The sequence below is a fragment of the Rhipicephalus sanguineus genome, chromosome 5 (assembly GCF_013339695.2).
Source record: "Rhipicephalus sanguineus isolate Rsan-2018 chromosome 5, BIME_Rsan_1.4, whole genome shotgun sequence".
Classification (NCBI taxonomy): Eukaryota; Metazoa; Arthropoda; class Arachnida; order Ixodida; family Ixodidae; genus Rhipicephalus; species Rhipicephalus sanguineus.
Genome location: NC_051180.1, coordinates 72,706,132 through 72,724,928, shown reverse-complemented (window position 1 = coordinate 72,724,928; position 18,797 = coordinate 72,706,132). Strand labels below are relative to the sequence as shown.

The 18,797-nt window shown below is 48.9% G+C and overlaps 1 protein-coding gene across 1 annotated transcript in view; it reads right to left on the bottom strand.

Moving 5' to 3' along the window:
• The window catches only part of LOC119393761 (protogenin), a 338,054-nt gene that overhangs the window by 208,592 nt on the left and 110,665 nt on the right, over positions 1-18,797 (bottom strand). The gene's annotated exons all lie outside the window — the stretch shown is intronic.

The following is an 18,797-nucleotide window of genomic DNA, read 5'->3' as shown; positions in this document are numbered from 1 at the left end:
GAACGACAGCCGTTAACTACTTAATCTAAAATTGTAGTTAATACCTACTGTGTTAACTTATAACTGGAATCGCCTCGACACATCATTTTTAATCGAAAACTGGTGAAAAAAATGCCCATGGATCAAGAAAAAAATACAAGTTCTCTTTTTAAAATTACCCAACCGCGATTTCTAAGCATCGTTGTGCTATTCTGAAAACGGAGGAGCAAAAGTTAATTCACTGTAAGCAAGTGCTATACGCGTTTTAGTACGCAATATCAATTCCAGCAAACTAACATGACAGGTGGATGTGAAAGAACCACAGGTGGTCAAAATTAATCGGGGGTCTATACGGTGCGTCTCATAATCATATTGTTGTTTTGGCACGTAAGATCCCAGAAATGATAATTATTAGCTTTTTACTGTCTATGTACTAGCACAGGAATTCATTAAAATGCACTGAGGCTATGTTAGTGGACTTAGTACCTTGTCTCGGCCGCTGTACATAATGCTTTTTTGCGGCAGTTTTATAGCAAATAGACAGGACTCATTGTTTATTTTAATGCGGTTGATTAAAAGTCTTGTGCTACGTCCCCAAGCACACATAACCCGGCAGTAGGGTATGGTACTTTAGTGTCCCATTTTTTGATAATTCATCGTGAAACACAGGTGCTCACCGGTACCAGTCGTGCATCTCGAATGTAGGGGCTATAAATACCCCGGGAGTCGAGTAGTAAGTGCTGTCGCGTAGTGAACTTGTTGCATCTGTGTATTCTTCTAGTTCATGACACTCGGAAGAGTACCCGAAGTTGTATCGCAGTGTGACATCATGAATTTGATCACTGTTAATATTGTGGCAAAATGAACACGTTAGTATCGGTTACTACCTTTTTTTTACCTTTATTTTACTACCTATGGTTAGTAACGGCTAGGGTAGTAACAGTTACTAATTGCTGTTAGTAACGGCAAAGGTAGTAATAGTTACCACCCTTGCCGTTACTAGCTGCACTTACTAACAGGGTTGTAACATATGTGACAAGCCGTTACAACCCCAAAGTTAGCAAGCACTACTACCTTTTTTTTAAGAGTGTACTCCTCCGGAAACAAGAGGGCCGCCGCGTTTCCTCTCCGCTTGGGCCATGATCGTTGGCTGCCCTCGCACGCTTCCACTCGCACATAGAACAAACGACACGAGGGGCGATGCTTAAGACTTTATAAGGAACCTCACGCCAACGGCAGTAATGCGCCTCGAGTGCCCCTATAATTGCTATCCCAAGAATTCAACCAGCTCCGCTTCGCGGACACCGATGAAACAGCGAATCTGGTGGCGTTCCCTTCGTTATAGGCTAGCGCATTTCTACGTTTTGTCGGTGTTTCAGATGTGCTGTATCACTGCTCTTTATTAACCACTCTTTTTTGTTAAGTTTTAAGGTGACAGTATAGCCACTACCTTTTATAACCACGAAGTATCACCTGACAGTGTTGTGACTGCGGTAACGCGCATGCCACTTGTTGGGCTAACTGTTGCCTTCTTTCTTTTTAGTGAAAGTTGTGTGCAGTGGGATTCACCCAATTTCTGTGGCACGTAGTACATACGCGTTTATGATGATGGTAGTTTTCTGATAGGCCGCACAGATGCCTGTGGCACATACCCGTTTGTTGGGTTAACTGCTGCCTTCATTTTTAGTGGACCAGTGGTGAGTGGTGGGATTTACCCAATGTGTGTGGCGCATACCCGTTTATGATGCCCACGAGCGTTACCACGGATCTCGGACATGAAAGGCCCGATAGAGAACAAGCTTCTCTGCTAATAACAGTGAGCGGTAAAGAGTCAAAGTATAGGTGTTTCCTCACGGAACCCCTATAGCCCTCTCGCGGATACAGCGAGCACTAAACACCATCCCGATGAGAGCCGTTGATACAGGCTTTCGCGGCACTCGTAAATGGCGAGCGGTGATGTTTACGAGCGGGCTTCCGCGCAATCGCACCACCACCGCAGCGAGAAAACAAACGCGTAAATTACGGGCGTGCATAATGCACACGCCAGCGGCGTGAGAGAAAGGAGAGGGACCTACACGCATGAGTGTCTTGCAAGCGCTGTACCTTTCGTGTATGTATGTATGTATGTATGTATGTATGTATGTATGTATGTATGTATGTATGTATGTATGTATGTATGTATGTATGTATGTATGTATGTATGTATGTATGTATGTATGTATGTATGTATGTGGGCACGTGCGTGTACTATTTTTATTATCACTTGCGCACAACATATGCACGAAAATAAACAGAGAAAGAGCTAAACGATGAGGACGGCACTTCAAACGTTAACCACACCTCATGCGGAAATCAATCAATCAATCAATCAATCAATCAATCAATCAATCAATCAATCAATCAATCAATCAATCAATCAAATCAATCCAATCTGTCTGTCTCTATCACTCCAAAAATTCTTAAACGCATCACAAATTAGCCTTAATGCACGCCCTTACAGTTGTGCCGGGAATACTGAGGCACACGGTGCATTCAACAAAGCGACCTCCCCCCGACAGGGTTCCGAACCCGCAACCTAGCGTAACGGGAGAACCCCGTGTCTGAACGGAGGCGCCACGCTTCTCGAGGATCATGGTCGTAAACGACATGGCAGCGCTGGGCGAACGGGAATATAGGTGTAGTATAAGAAAGAAACATTCAGCAAAAACCAGACGCCCAATCGAACGGGAGGAATAAGGCGAAGAAAACGGTCGGTCCTTACGCGCCCTTATTCGCGCAATCGCTTTCTTATTTTATGCCGCTCGACGTGACTTACAACTGTTGAGCTCGACACAAAGTTATACTCTTGCCCGCGCATTGGCTACAGAGCAGAGATCTCGCACGGGCCATAAATCTTGGCAACAGCGTATACGTGGGGAGGCAGGCGGACACAGTATACAGAGAGAGAGAGAGAGAGAGAGAGGAGAGGGAGGGAGGGAGAGTTCCGAAGTTATCCGCATTAGGACTAATTGAAAAAGCAGGACGGGGTGCCTTCTTTACTGACTAAATATAACACGGGACAACAATGGATCTTCACGCACTTTCAAAACTGAGTGCAAAAGCTTACTAAACACGTCAGCTCCTTCAGACGCACCGAAAACGAAAGGCCGCGGCGACGCGATCGTCAGCCGGCTTCGAATCGCGCCCTTTCGGAAGGACAAACGTCCTTCTCCGTCAATTCGTTTATACAAAGGAAACTTCACAAACGACAACTGTGACAATATACCACTCGGCTGGAGGAAGATATGCTATCGTATGAGCTGGAACAATGAAACTGCCTTTTAAAGGTCACAGACCCGCCACGGTGGTCTAGTGGTTATGGTGCTCGACTCCCGGCTCGAATCCCGGCCGCGGCGGCCACATTTCGATGGAGGCGAGATGCTAGAGGCCCGTGTGCTTAGATTTAGGTGCACGTTAAAGAACACCAGATGGTCAAAATTTCCGGAGCCCTCTACTATACGGTGTCCCTCATAACGGTATCGTGGTTTTGGGACGTAAAACCCCATTTCATTATTTTAAAGGTCAAAGTGGCTAAATGCAGCTGGCATGCGCAAAAGCGTTCATGACACTAAATGCTCAAACGCATAGGTATCTCATACATCCAGTACGTCACGTTCATACCAGTATATTACAGGTGATCGTTGAATAAACAAAAATTCGGTGTTCCAGCTCACATTGCTCACGACACGTTAGCAGATTATCATTGTTGAAATGATAACGCGAATGCCAACACTCAATAGAGTGTGAGTGTGCGTGCACGCTTTAAACTATATCAAAGCAGTACACGTATAAGCGACCCTTGAGCGAAATATCGCGCCGGTTCGCTATCGTCATCGACTGTCTGCTGTCTCGCTTTTGAATATCCCGACCTTCCGCCGATCGAGTCTGCGGCGCTCGCCGTCAGAATTTGTCAAGTGTGCTTAAAAGGCATTTGTCGAAGACATACAGCGAAGTCGTAAACAGCCGCGTGAGAGAGGAAGGAGGGAGACAGATCGTCTAGACGGCGAAGAATGCGTGTCGCAATCACTGATGCAGAAAAAAAAAAAAAGTTCCCGCTCCAGATGCGCGTCATACGGCAGACAAGACCCAGCCAGGCAGCCTGCGAAGACGTATCGCGCGCAGACCGCGCAAGTGTCGAGCCGCATGCACCGTCTAGACACGCTCGTATAAACAAGAACTTTCCGATCGGCAATTGATCGAACGAGTAAATGTATCGGAGAAGGCGGAACCACGTTTGTCGCCCGCCGCCGTCTTCTCGAGCGCTGACGGCGATTAATCGAAGGGGGATCCTGTACCCGAAGGTCCAACGATACTATAATAATTTTTGGGTACATTATACGTCCCAAAACCACGTATACGATTATGAGGGAACGCCGTAGTGGAGGGATCCGGAAATTTCGATCAGCTGGTGTTCTTTAACATGCACCCAAATCTGAGCCTACGGGCCTCTACAGCATTTCGCCTCCATCGAAATGCGGCCGCCGCGGTCGGGATTCGATCCCGCGACCTTCGGGCCAGCAGTCGAGCACCATAACTACCGTGGCGGGTCCGTTTAACGACACCAAAGCAGAAACGTGGGAAACTCGGTACGGAATCGTAATTTACGGGGAACGCGTAAAAGAGGAAGACACAGAGAGGAACACAAGCGCTCACTTTCGACTTAATGAATTCCGAGTCCAGCAATACGGCATGTTTAATGATTAACGGCACGAAATGCCCAACGGGAAAGGAAAGACGAACCGAGACGGAACGTTCGCGGAGATGGAATGTCCGCAGAGAATAACTAATGCCCAAGCGTGATTGAATGATCCCACCAAGACTGAAGGTCCGATGCAGACGCAATGTCGAAATTTAACTGAATGTCCAGATGCCGATCAATGTTCAATGAAAATTATAATAATAATGATAATTGTTGTTGTTTGCAACGTTCCAAAACCACGGTATGATATGAGGGACGCCGTAGTGGAGGCCTCCGGAAATTTCGACTGGGACTCGATACCGCGACCTGCGGGTCAGCAGTTGAGCACCATAACCACTACACCCCCGTGGCGGCTATGTCCAATGAATATGAATGTCTTAACAATACTAAGTTTCACTCCGTATGAGGAGAGCTATGTGCATAGACGTCCGCAGGGGGCTGCAAAAGGGCACGATACTATATGATACCATGACCATCTAATTGCTTTCCTTTGCCTTAATCCTGTTCCCTAAATGCAGAGTAGCGTGAATACTTACGCTGGCAGAATTTTCTGCATTTCAATCAAGAGCTTCATTTCTAAATTCCTTTCTTTCTTTGAGCACCTTACTATTGCGACAGCGCGGAAGAGGACGAAGCAGGAGATACAATTAAGGCTTCACCTAAGTGACGCAAACACTGGCAGCGGATTCGTTGCGAAACCAGCGCGCGCGCCGTAAAGGAAACGATTACAACCGCCAATCCGCGGCGGCGGCCCAAATGAAAAGGAGGAAGGAAGCAAATAGAAAAGCCGGAGAAGGGTGAACCCCCGTCCCCTTCACTTCTTCTCTCATGCGTTCACACGCCGTTCTTTTTTTCAGTACCATGGTTGTCATGGTGACGGCGTTCCGAATAGCATATTCAACGTAACAGCGCGCACGTTTTCCCGCTCTCAAAAGAGCGCGAGCGAGCAAGCGCCGCTCGCAGGCACTCACCGCCTCCCACCCTCACCTGCATGCCCTTTCGAAGAAATACAGCTAAACCTCGATATAACGAAGCCGGCAATTTAACTTCGATATATCGAAACTTCGTTGAATTAGAATTCGACCTTTGAAAACAAAGTATGGTCGCCAAAGCCTTCTCTTTCTTTCTTTTTTTTTCTTTTTTCCATGGGATGTACCGGAAGAATACTTGAATGACACAGTAGTACACAAAGCTAACTTCAATAACGAGAAAAAAAAAGAGCGATTTTCTTGAAACTGAGACCTGGCAACAGTGGTTTGATGCTGCGCCGGCGAATCATGTCATGATATCTATAAACGTTGGTCATGATAGCGAATCATGATAGCGATGCTCATGCGTCCTCTAAGTTTTCTTCTCCACCTTTGTGCAAAAATAACTAAACGGAAAATGGGATAGCCCGCACCACCAGTGGGCATAATGGGCTTAAGCCCGTCTTAGATAAAACTGACAGGGGGAAATGCCAAAAAGAACATTGAAAAAAAAAATTATTGAAAAAATAAAGGAAACACACATCGAAAGGAATATTTTAGTGAGAGAGTTACTGGCGAGACAAAGATAAGATGCTTAGCATGTGCTAGCGATGGAAAATTCGTGACCGACGTTCCGACTAGCGGACTCTCGTGCTTAGAACTGCAGCACATTCTGGGCCCATGGCAAAACAGCACCTGTGCGTTAAGCGCAACGAAAGCGCTGCTGACTTTCTTGCGGGCCACAAGCCTGACCGAAACTTTGTAAACAGTGTAGTCTATGTATGTATGTGTGGTTAGAAGTGTATATATCATAATCATCACCCTGGAGCACCTGGAGTAGCATGTCAGGCGAATAGCCAGGCAAACATCTCCACCTTTTCATTAAAACATTTCTCTCTCTCTCTCTCTCTTCTTCAAGGCTGCAGCTAACTGCAGCTGAACGGAACATGAGCATGTGCAAGTGCGACACACAGCGACGAGCGCGCGCGAAAAGCTGGCATACACCACATCGCGCGCTGCCATCACGATGCGGAGGGCGCGAGAGAGGGGAACGGTTTTCCCCGGAACCCCCCCAACTGCGCTCTTCTTCTTCCCGTTCGGCCGCCCTTCCGCGCTTCTGGGAAAACAGTGACGCAAGGAAGGACAGGAATGCCAGAGGCGGCGGGCTCCCTTGGCCCTTCGCTGCTGCGGCCCGGCGTAAATATCAGGGCGCCGCAGCGTCGCCCCTGACACCCGGCTCTCTCCATCCACTCTTCCCTGCAACGAACGACCCAAGGGCGCGCGTGCATGCGCACCAACACCGCCGCGCAAGCGCTCACTCGGCCCTTACGAAAGAAGAGCCCATATACCGCGTAGCAATATCATCGATCGGAGAACCACAATCTCTACAAAACGTGCGCAACCACCACATTTCCGTTCCTTCGATCGACTTTATGCGCTCGCGCGTTCTTGAAGAAGCACTGAAGAGAAGCGCTAAAAACGGGTTACGATACTGATTGCCGGAAGAAAGAAAATAAGATTACAGCAGATGTAGACTGGTGTCGGTTATCGTTGCCAATGCGAATAGCATAAAGGTGGCACCGTCAGGGCTGTGAAAACGCGCGCCGACTTGCAGGAAGGAAAATCCTGAGATCGGCGTTGTAGAAAACACGACAAGGGTCTGAAGGCGCGACTTTCGTAAATGCGTTCCGTAAATGCCTGATTCCGACTAATGAGGAATGCGCCTGTCTCGTGTGAAAGTAACGGCTTCTGCACTACATAAGCCCAGAGTTGAAATCCCGCCGTAGGAACAGTGTTAAAACTTTAAGGCGAAAGTCTTAAGTGTCTGGTTGCCCGGTGACCATATAGGTCGGCAAACTCACTCATGAGTCGACTCACTCGGACTCAGATCGACCCGTGAGTCTGAGTCTCAGTGAGTCCAAGTGAATTATATTTTGGTGAGTCTGAGTCCGAGTGAGCCCGATTAAGAAAAATTATAGCGAGTCTTGAGTCCGAGTGAGTCCGGTTGAGCAAAAGTTTGGCGAGTCTGAGTCCGAGTGAGCCCTAAGGGTAAGATATGTTTCGTGAGTGAGCCTGAGTGACCTCCACATTTTTTGCCGACCTATGCCGGCGACCACGACCGAAACGCGACAGGCACAAAAAGTGGCACGAAAACTCACGTGACCTTCTTCGAGCGAGAGGTGTCGTGTGGAGAGGAAACGAGCGGCGGACAGAAAAACACGTGACCTATACGCAACTAATGACGGCTTGTGAGTGATGACGTCACAGATTCCCAGAAGTTATGACATCATGACATACCGTATCATCACATGACACCATCCCTTGGTCAAATGTGGGCCGATGCCGGAGGTAGTGCAATGCCACACCACGTGAGGTGCAAAAAGCTTTTGGGGGGAGGGGGGAGACTATCTCCTCAGATTGCCAAAGTAATTTAGTGTGTGTGGCAGTGTGTTTCACACATTGCGGCTCGTTATGCCTTGCAATGTGGTCCCCCATTGTATGACTTGATCCATTACCAAATGTGTAGCAGGATTTCGACTATCTGTTCATCCGGTGTACGTGTACGTGCACAGCACTGAGGTCACTCGTGAGTGTGTGACGTCCCACAGGAAGTTCGGTCGTCCACCAATCCGGAATCCACCGTGCTAGCTAACGAAATGTTATTCGCATTAAAAATTTTTGCTAAGCAGCTGGTGCCATTGGATCGATATTGATGAATAAAGACAGTTAGTGTTTTCCAATTAATGCCAGCGCTGACGACAGTACTTTGACAGCTAAAAACACAGCTTTTGAGATCGACTAATGGAACATCAAGAAATTGCCCTTGGGCGGGAGGGGGTATTTACACTCGATACGCATTTGTACTCCCGTGACGTCAACTGCTCGCTACAGCCACTGGCTGAAAAGACGAATGTGGGCAAATAGCTTCCGTAAACAAAGCAGAACAAATGCGAGAGAACGCGACTCTGCAATCTGTCATGGAGGGCCGTTATGATTCTGTTCGTAATTCTCGCAACGCGCGCCCCCCTGTTTGAACAGGCAAATGCACAACTTAGGCAATGCAAGGGAAGTATACCTTTCGTTGCATCGGCGCTTCACTAGCGGCTGCAGAAATCGATCAAACGCGCGGCAAACAATGATTACCTAACTCTGTTCACGAATACATTAGGTAACGTTTCATACTGGTTCTCTTTGGGACTCACGTTGTCATCGAAGAACCAAAGTTGGTCGGTACAGGTTAATCCCAAACGAACATCGCCGGCTACCTATTAAAAACCGCTCTTTTTCCAACAAAAAGGTATTACCAGAGTAACACCCAGTGATACAGTGACGGGGCTTGAGGACGACTACCTCGAAGTTACTATAGTACATAGTTCCCGGGATTCCTTCTAAGGCGCCTCGTCCATCAACACATTTTTCCCCGTGCCGCACCTCCGGCAAACGAGGAAGCAACAGACGCCACAAAGTCTTGATTCAAACAATCGGGGCGCTGTCGTAACCGCGCCTCGAATACGCAACCGAATGTACTAAGCCAGCATGCAGGAGTGCCCCTAGCGTCAGGATACAGGAACACTCGAACACATATTAAGAACGTAGGTTTAGCCAACAACAATCCCCGATGTAGTATACGTATAGGAAAGCCGAGCTAAATTATATGAATTTATCGTGGAGTAGCGAAAAAAAAAAACAAAAAAAACGGGGACAGAGGCTAGATAGACGATATATACAGGCGCCTGTATCGCGGTGGTGGTGGTGGTGGTGGTGGTAAACATTTTATTCAGGAAATTCACAAGAGAGCTGCTGTGTGCCTGAGTGGCAATCCCTAGTCCGGGACGCCATTGGAGATGGCCGCTGCCCGGGCGCGTGCCGCCAAGGAGGGTTGCGCATCCAAGGTAGAGCAGCCGAGCAGGTACTCCTCCCAAGCCTCTCTAGTTGGGATGGGGAAGGGGGATGAGAAAGTTTCCAGCCCAGAGATCTCAAGCTCACCTCAACCAGCGGGCCGCAGTCATTCAATTTAGTCCCGCAAGGGCCGGGGCAGTGAAGAAGGTATACGAGCGGGAAGGGGGGGGGGGGTACAAATTGTCAGCAAATGCTGCCATTTGAAAGAAATTAAACCTTTCTTATATTCATTTACAGGTCATTTTTGATGGAAATTTGGTTCCAGGATTCCAACAACATGTCAACAACGATCTTCAAAATGACTAAAATCTGGACGCCGATTCTGAAATATATTTTTGTTTCACGGTTATGTTTCAAGCCTCACGAAAACAATGCTTTAGACCAGTCATGCCTGTGTAGCTCACGAACATATACTCATGCCTATTAAGAAAATTTTTAATAATTGTGGGACGAAAATCGTCCTGAGCGTGCCGCAAGCGAGAGTCTCGTGGGCCGCATGCGAACCGCGAGTCGCGTGTTTGAGACCCCTGCTCTAGCCTGTGTTTTTTAGAGCGCAGCTCTTAGGCACCCGTTCGTGCATTGAGCGGCGTCGCCGTTCGCTGGCGTCGGCGGCGTAACCGACACAGCGAACGAGCACGAAAAAAATCACAGCATATCCACGGAGTGAATGATGATGAGTGGGCGAAGCTGCGGAGGTTCATCGGTAAACCGTGAATCTTCCGTGAATTCTGCCCAGTACATCATCACCGACGTGAGATCGGGCGCGTTTATACTAAAGGTTCGATGAGAGTTATGACGACTTGCAGCTCACTTTAATATTACATGTACGCTGTGAATTTTCATTGTTTAGAAAACCATTGCTTTGGAAAACATCTGGCGTCTTTCGTTAAGCAGCTGGCGTCTTTTCGTTTTGCTTTTAGAAAACATCTGGCCTCTTTCGTTGGTTTATTTCATCAATCAACGGCGTTTTGAACAAAATTTTTATTGTTTAATCACGCACAGGAGAAATCTCACCAGGCACCACCTTGGAGGTAAACAATGGCTGCTAATGGGAATGAGAGACAGAAGAATTCGGCTTTTAGTTAACGCGCACGCTGCGAATTTTTTATTGTTCAACAACGCACAGGAGAAATCTCCCACCGGCACCACCTTGGAGGTCAAGATCTGGCACTAGCGTTACGACTGGTTACGCACTACGAGGGACGAACGGGTGCCGCTTTAAGGAGCTTCGCCCCTAAAAGAGCGAACGCGGAGTCTGTTGATATTACGAGCCACTGGCCTCTGACCTCTCTTTCTTCCTCCATCACGCGCGCTGGCCCCTCGGTCGGAGCTCGTGCGCATGCAGGGCTGGAACGTGCACTGCGGCTGGCTTCGCTTGTCGTAACGGGGCTGTCGACGTTTCGCTCGGTTTCGCGATATGTAACGAAAATTACATTGCAACAATTGCGGATGGCCAAAACATCAAACCCAACTGGCATTGCCCCAAAACGAAGCTGCGCTCAGAATTCGCATTAGGCAGTATCGTAATCGCCGGCGAATTTTTGCGCCACTCCACACAGCAATCCCCAACGCCAACAAGACGTTTCACCCCATCCCACCCCTCAGAGAGCGATGGCAGATCTTACTACACAGCCCCGGACTGGAAGACCAGCTGCTGCTGGTGACCAGGCGTCAGGTGGCGAAATCGGCATATTGATTCGCGTGAAATTCGGAAGCACTTCTTCCACCAGGCGCGCGCCCTGAAAAGTTCACTGCATAACTTTTGTCATTCATTCTATTGCACGACTCGATCGAGCATCCTTGTTCCCACAGTTCTTTCTTCCTGGTATCGGGAAGCCAGCATCGCAGCATCAACTGGAGGCTCTGCGAACAAGTCGACGACAACGAGAATCCGGGCACGCGTTCCAGTCCCCCCACCCCCTCCTGTCTCTTCCACCCAGTGCGAGTTCGCCTCCCTCTCGAGGCTTTATCGACAAATCTCTCTCTTCCTCGGATCTGCAAGAGTGCGGGGCTATCCGTTCCCGCCTTCCATTAACCGACAGGTTCCTGCAACGATGCGGCTGCCCTCCTCCCTGCGCACAGAGGGGCGCGCGGAAAATTCCTCCACGCGCGCGCGCGAGTCGATTCTCCACCAGCGGAGGGAATGCTGCCTCGGCCTATACCCACCCGCTCGCGCATGCCTCCGCGACGCGGGGCCACCGATCTTGAATCGAGCACATTCGAAGCATATCCGACTTTTGATGTCACAGTAGGGCTCTCGGGGACAAAATCGTGAACATTACGGAAGAAATTTGGGAGAGTTTGGCAGCTGTACGCTGTTCCTGAACCTGGTCTGTTAGCCCGTATCTTGAATACCGCATTTACTAGAAGAGCCAGTGTAGGAGGGGCTAGATGACTATACATTGTTGAAAATTTGCAGCGCGTTAATTACGACCCACATAAACAAAAAAAAACGACGCAGGAAGAAGCACAAGTGGGCAGGACACTTTTGTCCTGTCAACTTGTGCTTCTTCCCGAGTCGTTTCTTGTGTGTCTTAAAACGAGCGCTGCAAATATTGAACAACCGTATACACCTTTCGGACCACTCAGCGTTCTCGAAAGAAGTGCCGTTTTTGCGGCTAAATCCACGGCTAAATCTTTCGCCTTTATCTGGCTTTTTGACTGATTTCTGACGATATGTGTCAATCCCGAAGGCGGTGCAGTCACATCACGTCAACTACTGTACTACAAGCATACTATCAGCACTCACTCGTTAGCATTGGCAACGCCGGCTAAAGATGGCTACACAATTACTGATGATGGCTGGCGTTGATCAACGTTAATTACGCACTGTTTAACATCGATATTGTATTCGGTCGATATTAGTCTAATATTTGTCAACCAAACCTTTTAACCAGACAGTTACTTTTCGTAACTAAGCAGAAACTCGTCGCCTTAGTCCGTAATGCCACCGCTCGTGCCCCCTGCATAGAACGTCCCTCGCAATTGCCCAGTACCGCACGAAACGAGTCAAACGACCACTACATCTCTACATGCGCCACACGGACGACGGTGGCAAGGCGCTCAACGCCGTCTTCCAGCGCGCGCGTCCTCGCCAAGCGAGCCCCTCCCCCCTTTGTATCCCGTCCATTTCTTTTCTATCTTCATACGTTAGCGCGCACGTGGCGGCGGCCGGGCCCAAGCGGAGCATTCTCGGCCATCGCCACATAGAGGCCACGGTCCACATATCTCTCCCCCCCCCCCTCCCCCTCTCTCTCTCTCTCCCCATACAGACACAGTATATCACCTCACCAGCCATCGGAAGCACCTTCGGGGAGGAAGATGATGCGTGTGAACGAAACTGAGGACGGGGTTAGGAGAGAGAGGTAATATACATTTTTATCACAAAAAAAGAAGGAAGTGGGGAGGGCAGTTGTAAGAGAAGGAGTGTACGAGTACGAGAGGAAACGCTACGGCGCATGAAGGAGGGAAGATGATGGCTTCGAAAGCGAAACACGCATCATCTATTCCTCCTCACCGTTCACGCTATCTTCCCAAATCAGAAAAAAAAAAAAAAAGGCAGTGGCGGCCGCGCAGGGTTGTCGATAGTTGTCGAGAAAGAGACAGAGCAAAAAAGGAAGGAAGGAAGAAGGAGGGGAGAATATATCGCGAACGGCACAGCGCCCATCGAGGGAAACAGGGTTGCCCAAACTCGGGTCGCATGATAGTGTAGCGAGAGAACGCATACGGCGCAGTTCTCAGCCGCTCCTTGCTCTCGCCCACTTTCCTGCCGCGAAAAAACGGAGGAGGAGGAGGCAGTCCGAGCCACCATGGCAGCGGTTTCTACGATATGACCGGATGGAGAGCGCTCACGGCGCTGATCTGCGTATGTGTGCGTATACGCAGCTATACGCTGCACTCGGATGTCCCCCCCCCCCTTGTCCGGAAATTGCGCGCCAAGCCCGAGTGGAGGATATATATCGCGCGCTGTCCCTTCTCCGACGCGTCCCCAAGCGTTTGGTGTTTTACACAACGACCCCGCGCACACAGCCACACCCCTAGCGTCCCACCTTACGGTTCTTCCTGTTATCCCGCGCGCGCGCACACACACACACACACACACACACACACACACACACACACACACACACACACACACACACACACACACACACACACACACACACTCTCTCTATGCGGTATACTTTCGGGGGAAACGCTGGTGGAGGGCGCTCCGTTCACTGGAGGATGATACTGAAACTTTATGAGCCCGTGCGCCAGTGTGGAGCGGAGATAGATTGAGTCAAAAAAATAAAGGAATCATAACGTGCTTTTTTTAAAAACACTTTCTTAAACCCGAATCATCAGGCACTCAAGGCGCTCATACAGCTCTAAGGGGTGAGATTAACGTGAAACACAGCACTTAATGAAAAACAAACAGGAAGTTGCGCTAAACGTTAGAATATGAACCACAAGAGAGCACGCTTCCGAGTCCATTGGCGTAGCCAAGAAAGGGGGTTGGGGGTATTCAAATCCACCTCCCGAAATTTTAAAATTTCGCATGTGTACATATACACATACACACACAAACACACACACTAACATACACAACGCCTCCCCCCTTCCACCCCCCCCCCCCCCCAGAAAAAAAAAAGATCTTAGCAATACGCCCCTGCCGGAGTCATACGCATTCGCTCACACTCATCAGCTATAGCGTACCAAATAAGGCGCGCTCACAACTAAGTGCTCGACAGGGGACATAAAGTTTCATTTCAACGGCTGTCGAGCCTTGCGGAATCGACATCAACCTTAGTCGCTTTCTCGCCATGGGCACAATTCTACGAGGGAGTCGGCCGGATTTCACCAATCCCCGCTCGCATTCTCAAGGCCCTTACATACGGAAGTTCTTCCGCCACCCGGCGGAAGAACTTCATTGCGTAAAGCGGGATATGGGGCTACACAGTTGGTTTTCGTTCATCTTCTGCACAGCGCAGTGAAACTGGGCGCGCTCTCAGCCCCCGTCTATTGCGTTTGTCCGTGTTGTAAACTTGCACCCATTTTCTCTCAAAGCAGCACAAGAGAAATCTTGTTGTGTCGCATGTGGTTAAGCATCACATACGCGCTGCCTGCAATTTCTGCGGGTTTGAGGACACAATAGAGTGCATACGTTCGAGGCCACTGGACCCCCTTCAGTGGTCAGCGCGACCTGCACGCTTTGCGGGTTAATTAGTGTCGGCAGCCTGGATGAGAGAATGCTCTCGGTGGAAAAACTTTCGACTCCTCAAGCTTGTGAGCAACCTCGCATGTTTACGCAGCAAAAGCCTTATCGTGATTTCATAAGTCGAGTGGACCGTAAGGGCGTTTGTAAGTAGTGACTCAGCGCAAACATTCCTCGAGTTGCGAGTATGTTCACAAGGGCTGTCCTCTTTATCATCATTTGTCTCACGTACCCTTCTGTTTTCGTACCATTTTCTTCCCCAATGTAAGGTAGTTAATCGCGTACGTCCTTGGTTGACCTCGCTATCATTCCTCCTAAATTTTATTCTCTCTTTTGTCTACAGCAGCACTTTCGACGTTACTTATGGTGAGGACGGACTGGCATAACGATTTCGCTCGACAACGCGTGCCAACTTATGCCTTGACTGCACGACGCGCAACTATACAGTAAACTGTGCACTGCGAAGCGTTATTAGTGTTTTAGCAAGTCGCGGAAATACGGTAAGGCAGTACGGTAACGTTCCCCCTTTCCCGCTCGTTGTGTTTAACCCGCTCCCAGTTCCAGTGCATCCCCCGAACGACAGGATCCTCGTTAACAATGCGTAGGCTGACAGGCTACAATGAAGCGTGACAACCCCACAGTAATTTTTGAAAAAGGTTTTGTGGTGTTGTAGTGCCTTTAGGGTGGCCCTAGTGCCTTCACCGGCAAAAGCACGAGCGGGAAGGGAGGAGCGCTACCGTACGGCCTTGCCGTATATATTTGCGTACCGTATTTCCGTAACTTGCTAAAACACACTAGAGTCTTTTAGCAAGTTACGGAAATACGGTACGCAAATACGGTAAGGCAGTACGGTACCGCTCCTCCTTTCCCGGTCGTTGAGCGGCCAAAGCACAACCAGTGAGAAAGGAGGAACGCTACCGTACTGCCTTACCGTATTTGCGTACCGTATTTCCGTAACTTGCTAAAAGACTCTACTAACAGAGTCTTTTAGCCATACGATAGCGCTCCTCCTTTCTCGCTCGTTATGTTTTTGCCGGTGAAGGCACCCCATCACCACAAAGGCTTTTTCAAAAATTACTGTGTGGTTGTCACGCCTCATTGTGGCCTGTCAGCCTACGCATTGTTAACGAGGAACCTGTCGTTCGGGGGGCGCACTGTCACTGGAACTGGGAGCGGGTTAAGCACAACGAGCGGGAAAGGAGGAACGTTACCGTACTGCCTTACCGTGTTTGTGTGCCGTATTTCCGTAACCTGCTAAAATACTCTAATAACGCAACACGATCAGTATCCGTTTGTTAGCGTCACTTTTGCTGATAGGAGCAAGGAGATGCGAGCGCTCCTGGGCACGGATAATCAAGCCATCCTGTTCCCTCTTCCCGTGTACGTCTATCAACCAAAGTCGGCTGCTCGACACAGTTGTGCAATACGAACGTAATCGATTTAGCCGAAGTTCTGCATTACACGGAAACTAAAAGTCTGTTACGCATAAATACGCTTCCCCATTCGCGTACGCGCTCTAACCACGCACCTACGTGAATGGTGAAGCAAGACAGCTATTGCTCATTCGGCATCATCGAAAGCAATGGGAAAAAACAGACGTTCGAGGCGATATCACAGTGTAAGTCTCGTCACGTACATTATTACGCCTGCAGGGGATCGGCGATCTTGGTGTCATAAACTATTTCGCGCTCGTTTTCGAATAAATGAGCGTTGGGTCCCGGGCAGTCCGCAGTAACACGCCCGGACACAACACAAACAGCACGGCGCACGCACGCACGTCGCAAATTGAATCTACGCCGCCTCACGAGGAAGGTATACAGTCTGCGGTGCCGTTCAGTGCGGAATCTATTAGCAGGGAACGTGTGGAGCATATATAGTGGCGCGATTGGCGCAAGGACGCAGCAGACTCGCCATGTCGCCCTGACCTCCGGGGCCCTTTGCATACCGATCACAGGAGCCCGCGAACGCGGACCGTGGAGATATGCTGCGAGTCGAATAAAATGGCGGAAAATGCAGCGCCCATCAGTGAGAATCTAAGAAAAAATGAAGAAAGCGAGGGCGACGAGACAAGCTATACGAACTCGTAAGAACCGAAGCATGCGAATGCCTTTCCTTGTATCGCCACGCAACACGCAATAATCGAGTGAACCAACTAGCCCAACGACACGTTTTATGAAACCGGGTGATAAGATCGCCTTGAAGCGAAAATAGCAAACCCTACACTCCAGAGACATTCCGTTCATACCACCGCACCGGCGATTCCTCTGGAAGTGAGGTTGTGCACGGTATGCATTCATATATAGACCAGGGGCCGAATTAACAAAGGTTTTCGTTTGTAGTGCCTGTGATTGGCCGGCCTACCTTGCGTCCAGTGTCGGGATTGGCTGAAATTCCTTGCTCTTAAGGCCCAAACACACGTACGCGTTGCAGCGCGTGACTTTTTGACGCCGCGTCAAAAAGTCACGCGCTGACGCGCTGCAACGCGTACGTGTGTTCAGGCCTTTACGAACGATTCGACGGCGTAAGGCGTTTCTGTGTATGCGAGCACGGAATCTTCATCGCTTGTAGGGGCGGGCGGTCATCTTGGGCTGGGAGTATCGTGTAACGAACGACCGCATAGCTGTCTTTACCGTTTTCTTGTCGCTACAGGTTGCGTCACGGCTCGCCATCAGCTGTGACGTACCTTGTAGCACGCCGCTTCTGAGCTGGCAGCGTCGACTGGTGATGATAGGGTTCACGATAGTGTATGCGCACTCGAAACCCGGGCGCGAGAGTAAAACAATCCGGGGCCGAATTCACAAACCTTTCTATAGTTCGTAAGCGATCTTTGCCAATGGCTGGCCACCTCTGTTGACCTGCATCATGATTGGCTAAAATTTTATCTTATATACGAACAATTCTAGCGCATACGGACAGTTATGAATACAGGCACTGGTCAGAGATCAGTATACGCGTTGCCGATAAGTGTCGATGTTAGCGCGATATGCATTTAGAGAAGTGTCACCGGCTCCTCCTGTCACGCTGCACCGGCGACGTTGTGGCGACAGGTCTCACATGCGGGAATACCTATATCTACCCAACAGATTGCATCACCGCCGTGCCCTCATGCACACGCATCTATAAATCATACGTGCTCTCTATGCTTGGCAAACAGTTGAGGTCGCCTAATACTAGATTAAACGTTTACCGAGAACAAGCAAGAGGTGCCCATATTAAAGTCCCTAGATTTTTCGCACAGGGAAAAATCTAGGGACTTTAGCCCACATCTTCCGCATTCCTTTGCCTTAGCTTCGAAATCGGGTGGACCTGATTCCCACCGCATTTCCACCTGTTCAATGCAGACGGCTTAGCGGATTTGCCAACTTTTCCGCATATGGATTGGGTAACTTTCGAAGAATATTATACACTTATATTCTCGCGCAACTTACATGTTGGCGTCGCGACAGCAGATGACTTTTATGCACGTTTCCATAAAAGCCCGTCGTTACGCATACATAATATACAGGGTGTCCTAAATATCACGCAGCACGTTTAAAAAAAAAAAAAAAGATGAACGTCGTTACGCGAAGCACACCTAGTGCATATTGTTCGGAGTATACAGTAGCAGCCACTGCCAAGTTTTTCGTTAATGAGGTTTAGTCAATTAGTCCTAATTATCTTTCTAACTCGACAAGTACTCGCCCAAACCTTAAAATGTCAATGAGGCATATGCAGGCATGCTCAAGTTACATCTAACTGCGCTATTTTCAGCAACTTACTAATTACGTGCTCTTTTTTTTCCGGCTGATAAAGAAAGCACGCGAAATATGAAAAATGACACGTGACTACGCTCCCACCCGCAAAAGGTGGGAGCGTAGTCTTGACTACACTGTAAAAAATAGCTGTTAAATAACACAAAAAAGAAGAAGATTTTCTGTTTTAGGTACTGAAATGTTCTTGAACTGAAAAATAACAGAAATTTCTTTCTTTAGAAGACAGGCTTTTTCTGTTAGCGCTATATATGCACTTTTTCTTG